Raw genomic sequence first — 7,925 nt, 5'->3', positions numbered from 1 at the left:
GTAATTGAGTGGTACATCATGCTAGATATCATGTTTAGGATTTATGCTAATATTGTTGGGACCCCTAGCAGTCGTTTCTTGTTGTCATCTCATTTATTTCATTGATATTTTGTACTCAGTCACATTGATGCATTCATATCATATCTCAGTCTCAGTTGTTACTTATTGATGCATCATACCATTAATCCGGGTCAGTTTTCATGACATTGTGAGCCCGTGGGTGATACTAGAGAGATTGATGACTAAGTGAGGCCGAGATCCTGATTATGAGTGATAGTTGGGGGATCGTGTTGCACGTCGTAGCATATTTTATTAATTTATGCCATGATTGACTTGTTATAGCGCTTGGGCTGAAGGAGCCCCTCCGGAGTCTGCACACCCGCAGTGAGCGCGGATGATATTATTGAGGGAAGATTTTCCCTAGACATGGATTTGTTCGAAGTATTTGATATCCGGAGATGGATTTCTCCATAGGGTTGGATTTGCCCTTTTCCTCAGTACTATTTGACTTATAGGTAGTGTTGTATTCCGGGATAGATTTCCCTGGGCCTCATGGGCCATCTACAGTACCGAGTGGTTGAGTATTTATATATTATTGAGGGATGGATTTTCCTGGATATGGATTTGTCCGAAGTACTTGACACATGGAGATGGATTTCTCCACAGGGTTGGATTGTCCTTTTTCCTCGGTACTGGGTGACTTATAGTTAGTGTTGTATATATTTCGGGATGGATTTCCCTGGGCCATATACAGTACTGAATGGCTGAATATAATGAGTGGAAAGTATGATATAGTGAGGTTGAGTGCATGATTCATCTATGAGATACGTGGCATTGGCATGCATACATGGCATACCTGCATAGAGATGCATTTTCCTCATCTTGTACGGTATCACATCATTTATGACTTTTTACACACATTAATATGTGGGCATAGAGTGGTATTTCACAGTCGTTATTTGTAAAGGAAATGGAACATTTTTATGTATTGTGGAAAGGATTTTTCAGGAAAATTACAGTTTTCAAACTATCTTAAAAAATTTCGATGATTTCGATAAAGGATTTGGGTTTTCACTGATATTCTAAAAAGCAAAATTATTTTCGAAAAACTGCGCAAAGGCTGAACGTTTTTATCTCTGAGATTATTTCCTTGTTTATATGCTCTATGTTGTATGAACTGATGTTGGTTATTGGTGTTGGACCCGACCTATGTTCTAGCTCGTCACTACTTTCAACCTTAGGTTAGGTTTGTTACTTTTTGAGTACATGGGGTCGGTTGTACTCATACTGCACTTCTTGCACATTGCGTGCAGATCTCAGATGCCGATGTTGCTGCGTTCGATGGTTGATGTATTCGAAGGCTTACCTACGTTCCTGCTGTAGCTGCCTCTTGTTCATTGTAGCCTTAGATTATTAAAATTCTGTTTATATACTTTTCAAACAGAAGACGTATTTTCTTCATATCAACTTTGTATACTTTATTCTTAGAAGCTCATGATTTGTACTACCAGTCCTTGGAAAATGTAATAGATCCAGATAATTTATTTTGTTTAATTGACTTATTAGCATTATTGAAATTGGATAGTTATTAGTTGGCTTACACAACGGGTTGGGTTAGGTGCCATCATGACTAGTGGATTTTGGATCGTGACAGATTGGTATTAGAGCTCTAGGTTCATAGGTTCTACAAGTCATGAGAAAATGCCTAGTAGAGTCTTGCGGATCGGCATGATGACATCCATACCTATCTTCGAGAGGCTACAAGACATTTAGGATATACTTCCCATCTTTCTTTCCTTATCGTGCGGCATTAATTCAGCTTGAAGCGTAACTCCTTGAATTCCTTCCACACATTCTTATGCGCACATGAGTGCTCGGTATCAATTGTGCATTGATGACTTGTGATTCCTTGGATGAGGTGCGAGATGTGATTTTTGTGTACTGATGATGGGACGGTCTACAGGACTTGAGGCCAGGTTTTGGCTGTAGCTTGAGCACTGATCTGTTGATTGTGTGAGCACATGCTTTTGGATTTATATGTCCGGTAGTGTCCCTATTAGTGGAATTTGTGGCTGGATGGCTACGTGATGGGTATGATATGACTGCGAGATGTGTTCGTGTGATTTGAATGTGACGAGAAGGGTTTGCTAGAGGTGTAGAAAGAACTATTGGTCTACTTGATTTCCATCTTGATTTGACGTATATTCTCGAGTTATGGGTGTGTTGAAGGATCTTTTCATGTTGTTAGTTGAGGAGTGGAGCAGATTTTCATGTTGTGATGTGAGTTCAGACTCAGGAAGAATAAGTGGTTGCATAATAGTTATGACTGTGGAAGGGTATAGAGAGAGGTCAGCTTGAGGCAAAGTAGGTGGGTTATCTCCTGCGGGGTGTCCTGACATTTATGTGATCCCTATGTTGTTTGTTAAGAGTTCTCTTTTACCAGTGAATTATATGTGTTGCAACTTGAGCTTGGATCGCATATGAGAGTTGGCTGGACTATTACAAAGGCGAATGCGAGATTTGTAGATGATCCGCGATATTAGATGGTTTGTGTTACATGAGCTTATGAAGGATTTAGTTGAATTTCGGTGTGGGATTTTGGTAGCAACAGAGTATGGGTATTGTAAGTTATTAGATACTTTATTCCTTGGCTTTGCGCCAAGTAGGGGAGTCTGTTATCAACGGTTTGATTGCACGGCTATATGTTGTATTGGGTTCCGTTTGAAGTATACTGGTGAATCACTTATAACTTACAGAGGTTGAGATTGAGGATGACTCGAGTAAGGGAATTTCTGGATACGGGTTGTATTACACTCGATGGGTATATGGAGAATGTTGTGGATTTGTATATGGCTAGAAGTTGAGAGTTACATTGGATTTTGTTGAGACTCTCAGTATTTCTATATCATTATGGATTATACATTCCATATCAGGAAGGTAAAAAGAATAGATTTAAATTCACAAAAGGTCTCTTCAGAGTGGGTATCTTGGTTGTGGTACTTTTGGGGTTCTTAAGAGAGCATTCAGCGTCTTATGAGCCTTAGGGTGGTGTGGTTTTATGCTAGGGTCTTGTGTGGTGAGTTTGGTTGAGGATTGTCGTATTATGGCGAGGAGAAGTATCAATTTGAAGGTAATTCAGAAGGAACTCGGAGGAATATGACAACTTGGTAGTAGGTTGGATCGGTATGGTAATGGATATGATCGGTTCTTTGGGTGCTTATGATGTGGTGGGTTTCTACATGTGTTTCGTGGCAATGATCTCAGATTTTTGATGACCTGCGTGACTTGGTTGAGTTAGAGAGATTTAGTTTTGATGGCTTAATTATGTGTAAATGGGTTTCGAAGAGATCTCAATAGTTTCTATCACAGTTTGAGAAGCATATTTCCTATTGGCGTGAGGAGCATGTGATGTATAGTGATTTTCTACAAATGAAATCAAATAGAAAGTTCTTGGCTAATTGAGTATGTAGTTACTTGTGACTCGGAGTGGATTATAAAGTTCTCGCATTTTTCATATGATGGCATGGTATAGGCGGTGTGTTGTGTGGGATCAAAATTGGCATGTGCAAGGTCACGATTCAGTTTTGAAGGGAAGGACATAAATTCTTAGGCAACATAGACGATTTTAGATGTCTAGGTAAATGATATTACTATTAGTTATGGCTTGATGAGAGTGTAAGTTTCAGAAGGGGCACTGTGTTTTGATATGTGGATGCTTCATTGGTATTGCGGTACTCGCTTGGTTGATCGATTGCTGATATTTAGAATTTTGTTATGTGGCACGGAAGAGATATAGAAGTATTCCTCGTGGAATGATCGTGTATGAGAGATGTGTTAGACATTTAGGCGGTGGAGTTAGGATCATATATGGTGATTCGTGTGTTCTATGGATTTGAAAACTAGGAGTTCTCGGGAGCAAATTGTTGCAATGTTGTGGATTGTGAAGTGTGGCGAAAGCTAGCCAGATAATAGTATGTGTTATGATTCAGTCATTGTGGACTTTTGAAGGGTTAATTATCTATTTGTAGGTGACCAGAGTTGATTTGGGGGTCCATTGGTAGGCCCAATTAGGATGTGTATTCTACACCAAGTTGGATTAATTGGCTCCATATTGATATTGTTGAGGGATGTGTCATTCAGATAGAATTGATTTTATTCGTGTCAGAGGTGTCTATGTGTTACTCTTCTATGGTATGGGGGTTGTGATTCGTGGTTATATGCACACATGGTGAGGTCCTATTTGGGCTTTATAATGGGATTTAAGCGAGAAGAGTATTTGGGTGTTGCATGATTGATTGCGCATTGGTTATGTTTTTTCAGGCTTGTGTGGCATTGCATCATTTCCTTTTCCGTGTTTAAGGTAATGCACTTTGGGAACTTGATGTCAAATCACGTGTGGCTATTAATTTTGAGCAAGGTGGCTTGAGGTATATGCCATGGACCAGTGTTTGGATGGGGACACGCATTGTAGCGGAGTTATATTGGGATATGATCCTTATGATGGATTTGTGTGTTTTGGTTCTGCGGTGTGTGATGAGCTCTTAGTGTTGCGTTGTGGTGGTACCCGTTGAGCTTGCGGAATGGTTCTCTTGTTTGAGTCATTTTCCATGTTTGAGTACATTTGGAATGTTGCTTGTTGGTGCATAGATTGCACGGGGTCTGTCTTTGGATTGTATTGATGTGTCATTTCACTAGAGTGGTCGTGTTGGATGAGATGAGGTCATCGGACCTAGAATAGGTGCTATCGGATTTGATTGCGGTATATTGGTAAGGATAATATCGCTGATCGGCTTAGAAATTGGCTATAGTTCTTGTCGAAGGAGGGGGAGCTCCATGACTTGTTGATCTGATAAATGGTTATGAGTTTCTGCTTGTTTCTTTCATCATCTACAGTACACAGGCTTTAGAATGAGGTTTTGTTTGACATGAGATTTATTACCGGTATTGGGTTGTTTTGAGCAGCTACTGTGATCAGAAATTTTGCTACGAGTATGCGAGTCGTGTGGTATGTCGGGTGATTACATATTGGGTTGTGGTTATGGCTTGATATATCTTGTTCAGACTTATACAGTGTGTAGATGAAGTTCGGGTCTTGTAGTATATTTCGGATATTGGAAATTGGATTTTATGGTTTATGAACTAAGGTTGAAGTAATGATCTTCAATTATGTTGTGTTGGCAGGCTTATATGGTATAGGGTGACGTGAGATCACCTCCAGGTATGTGCATGGTAAGGTTACACGGTGGTTTGACGGCTTAGGAACAACTCTTGCCACGTTCAAGGATGAACGTATGTTTAGGTGGGGGAATTAACGACCCGACTGGTCATTTTGAGCATTTGCACTTTGCTCGGTAGTTTGGGGAACGAGTAGCTCCATATGATATATTAGGACTTGCATGTAAAATTTGAGTTCATTACGAGTTGATTTGATATGTTTCGGCACGAGTTTTGAAAGTCGAAAGTTCATTAAGTTTGAGATGAGGTGCGTTTCGTCGTTTCGATGTTGTTATACGTGATTTGAGGCCTCGAGTAGGTCCGTATTATATTATGGGACTTGTTGGTATGTTCTTATGGGGTCCCGAGGGGCTCGGGTGAGTTTCAGATAAGTTTGAGTTTTGTTGCGCTTGTTTTTCTTATGTTTCGACGTCGTTTCTTCAAGCATAAATGACACCAAATTAAGCAAATGAGCTCCAATTTCTGTTTTGGTTGAAGCATTAGATCTGTATCATAATTACGGAGGCATAGGAAAAAGGAATCGTCGAATTTGGACATGGTATGAGGAATTTATGGTCATTTTACTAAGAATTTGGTTGCTAATTTTTTTTCAGATTAATTACGAAATGACCACCGCTTCGTATTTAAAAATCTGCACTATTTTCAAATATTGAAACTAACTTATCTCCTTCATTATACGGTCAAATGGAGTGATTCAAAAGCCTATCTTGACTGGAATGTCACAAGAAATCCATTGGAATCATCAAAAGAAAGTTTCAGGATCGTTTGGCATGCAAAATGAGGCAGAACAACTGGGCAAAATTACTTAATATGGAAGGTTTGTTCATTTGGTCATATTTTGAGTTGGGAGCTCGGATTTGTACAATTTTGGAGGCGATTTTCACCATATGGATTGGGGGTAAGTGTTGTATGCTCGACTTTAGTTATATTTCATGAATCCATCTTCGTTTTTGTTATTTGATTGATGATTTCAAAGTGAAATTTGGGGGTTTTGTGTAAAATTTCATAAAGTGAATTTTGGAGTTTTGAACACCGATTTGGAGTTGGATTTGAGTGAAACCGGTATGGTTGGACTCATTATTGAATGAATTATTAGATTTTGTAAATTTTATTGGGTTCCGAGGTGCGAGCCCGGATTGGGCTTTTTGGTCGATTTTGGGCTTTTGATTAAAGATTGGAATTTTTACCTCCTATAGCAAAGGTAGATACCTTATTGATTTTAAATAAATACTATTTTAATAAATTATATTCTATAGCTACCTTTTAATTTTTATAGCCAAATATCTATTTATGGTCACCTCCTACCGTTAAGCCATAAAATACGCTTTGTATTATTTTTCTCTCTCAATCTTTCAGATTTTTCTCCACCATCTCTCTCTCTCTCAATGCCAGTTTTCTCCATGAATACAAACTCATGGATTCTCTCTCATCAGTTCTTCTGTCGATTGTTCTTCCGAGTAGTCAACAGGAATTTTTTGGGACTTTAACTTCTTGGCAACTTTCATGGCTTTCTTAGCCAAAAACTTAGCAATTTCTTCTTCAGCGATCTTTCTCGTTTTCTTCTTCTTTCTCTAATCGTTGCTGATGGAATCATGGACGCAATCCGATGGGCCGTCGGAAAATTGTCGGCAAAAAATAAGTCGTCTGAAGTTTGGGGTTGAGCAACTTGAAGATTCTGTTACCTTTTTTTAAAAGTGTATTTCATTGTATCTCGTTTTATTTTCATGAATTTCATTGTATTCATTGTCTTTTTCTCCATTGTATTTTAATGTATCTCGATGTATTTCATTGTATTCATTGTCTCACTATATTCCATCAGTGTATTCATATATTTTTTCAATTAATATAATTTATGTATTTTATGTATTCAGATTTATAATTGTGTTTGTTGAGTTATATTAGGAGTTTATTGTGTTAATTGATTTACTTTTCGTTTAAAAACAACTTAATAGACCATGAATTGCGCTATTTATGTAACTTTATTCACAAATACATATCGTGAATACAGTCGAATACAATAATATGTCTAGCTGTAATCCGCTATTACACGCCGTGAATATAGTCGAACACAATAATCTGTCTAGTTGTAATTCCCTGTTTCACGCCGAGAAATGCTACTGTATTCATTAATACAATAGCTTAAATACATCGAATACACTCTAAAAAACCTGAAAACATAGCTATAGGAAGTAATAGATTAAATGGTAGCTACAACTAGCTAATAACCACTAATGAGGATTTTAAGGTCATTTTACTAAGAATTGGGTTGCTAGATTTTTTTTAGATTAATTACGAAATTGTCACTGCTTCGTATTTAAAAATCTGCACTATTTTCAAATGTTGAAACCAATATATCTCCTTCATTATAAGGTCAAATGGAGTGATTCAAAAGCCTATCGTGACTGAAATTTCACAAGAAATCCATTGGAGTCATCAAAAGAAAGTTTAATAATCATTTGTCATGCAAAACGAGGCAGAATAGCAAGGCAAAATTACTTAATATGGAAGGTTTGTTCATTTCATCATATTTTGAGTTGGGGAACTAGGATTTGTACAATTGTTTAGGTGATTTTCACCATATGGATTGGGGTAAGTGTTATATACTCGATTTTGATTATATTTCATGAATCCATCTTCATTTTTGGTATTTGATTGATGATTTTAAAGTGAATCTTGGGGGTTTTGTCTAA

The sequence above is a fragment of the Nicotiana tabacum genome, chromosome 5 (assembly GCF_000715075.1).
Source record: "Nicotiana tabacum cultivar K326 chromosome 5, ASM71507v2, whole genome shotgun sequence".
Lineage (NCBI taxonomy): Eukaryota > Viridiplantae > Streptophyta > Magnoliopsida > Solanales > Solanaceae > Nicotiana > Nicotiana tabacum.
The sequence above is the reverse complement of the archived record's forward strand: the minus strand, read 5'-3'. Positions refer to the sequence as shown.